General features: G+C 43.4%; 1 pseudogene; it reads right to left on the reverse strand.

Moving 5' to 3' along the window:
* Positions 1-1,179: 1,179 nt before the first annotated feature.
* Positions 1,180-1,647, reverse strand: part of LOC129392559 (NADH-ubiquinone oxidoreductase chain 5-like) — a 3,023-nt pseudogene continuing 2,555 nt past the window's right edge.

Below are 1,647 nucleotides of genomic sequence, written 5' to 3' on the forward strand. Positions count from 1 at the left end.
TATCTTTGATTGTGTAGTAGGGGTGAAATGGGATTTTATCTATGTTGGAGGGGATTCCTGTGGGGTTGTTGGATCCTGTTTCGTGGAGGAATAGGAGGTGGACTGTTGTTAGTGCTAGGATGATAAAAGGAAGGATGAAGTGGAAGGCGAAGAAGCATGTTAGTGTTGCTTTGTCTACGGAAAAGCCGCCTCAAATTCATTCTACTAGGGTGGTGCCAATGTAGGGGATTGCTGAAAGAAGGTTGGTGATGACGGTTGCGCCTCAGAATGATATTTGTCCTCAAGGTAGGACGTAGCCTACGAATGCGGTGGCTATTACTGTAAGTAGTAGGATTACTCCAATATTTCATGTTTCTCTGAAGGCATAGGAGCCATAGTATAGGCCACGTCGTATATGAGCGTAAAGGCAAATGAAGAATATGGAGGCTCCGTTTGCGTGTAGGTATCGGATAATTCAGCCGTAGTTAACGTCCCGGCAGATGTGTGCGACTGATGAAAAGGCGGTTGCTGTATGTGGTGTGTAGTGCATTGCTAGGAATAGGCCTGTTAGGATTTGTGTAATCAGGCAAAGTCCGAGCAGGGAGCCAAAGTTCCATCATGAAGAGATGTTTGATGGGGTGGGGAGGTCGACGAATGTGTTGTTGATGATTTTTATTAATGGGTGTGTTTTTCGAATGTTGGTCATTAGCGTTCTTGTAGTTGAATAACAACGATGATTTTTCATGTCACTGGTCGTGGTTCGAGTCCATGTGAGAATGATGATAATGTATCTTGTTTTTATCTTAAGTGTTATATCTGTAATTAGTTTTGTGGGGGTTTCTTCAAAGCCTTCGCCTATTTATGGGGGTTTAGGGTTAATTGTGGGTGGTGGTGTGGGGTGTGGGATTGTTTTAAGTTTTGGTGGTTCGTTTTTAGGTTTAATGGTATTTTTAATTTATTTAGGGGGAATGTTGGTTGTGTTTGGCTATACTACGGCTATGGCTACCGAGCAGTATCCTGAAGTTTGGGTTTCTAATAAGGTTGTGTTGGGGGCATTTCTTTTAGGGTTGATGGTAGAGTTTTTGGTAGTGGTATATGTATTAAAGGGTGGAGAGATAGAGGTTCTTTTCGAGTTTAGTGGGTTGGGGGATTGGGTGGTCTATGGTACAGGGGATTTTAGATTTTTCGGTGAAGAGGCTGTAGGGGTTGCTGCGCTGTACAGTTATGGTGTCTGGTTAGTGGTTGTCACGGGTTGGTCGCTGTTTATTGGTGTTGTGGTTATTATGGAAATTACTCGGGGTAATTAAAGAGGAGTGTGGAGAGGATAATAGTAATGAGGAAGGATAAAAAGTATAGCTTGATAAGGCCTTGTTGCTTTGAGGTCAGTGTGGAGGCCTTCAGTTGGATGAGGGCTGTGGTTTTTGGTAAGATGGTTTCTAGTCATGTTATGTCTAGTAAAGAGGTGGCTAGTTTTTGGCTTATTGTCAGGTTTAGGTTGGGGGGTAGGCGATGCATAATTGTGGGGAAGTATCCTAGTAGGATGGAAAATTTGGTGGGGTTTGAGGGGAGGTTGTATTTCAGGTTTTGTGTGTTAAGGTTGATTTCAAACGCCAGGATGAAGCCTAGGGCCGTCATTGTAAGAGCGGTTAGTTTTAGGTGTAGGGGTAT

The sequence above is a fragment of the Physeter macrocephalus genome, chromosome 11 (genome assembly GCF_002837175.3).
Source record: "Physeter macrocephalus isolate SW-GA chromosome 11, ASM283717v5, whole genome shotgun sequence".
NCBI classification, from domain to species: domain Eukaryota; kingdom Metazoa; phylum Chordata; class Mammalia; order Artiodactyla; family Physeteridae; genus Physeter; species Physeter macrocephalus.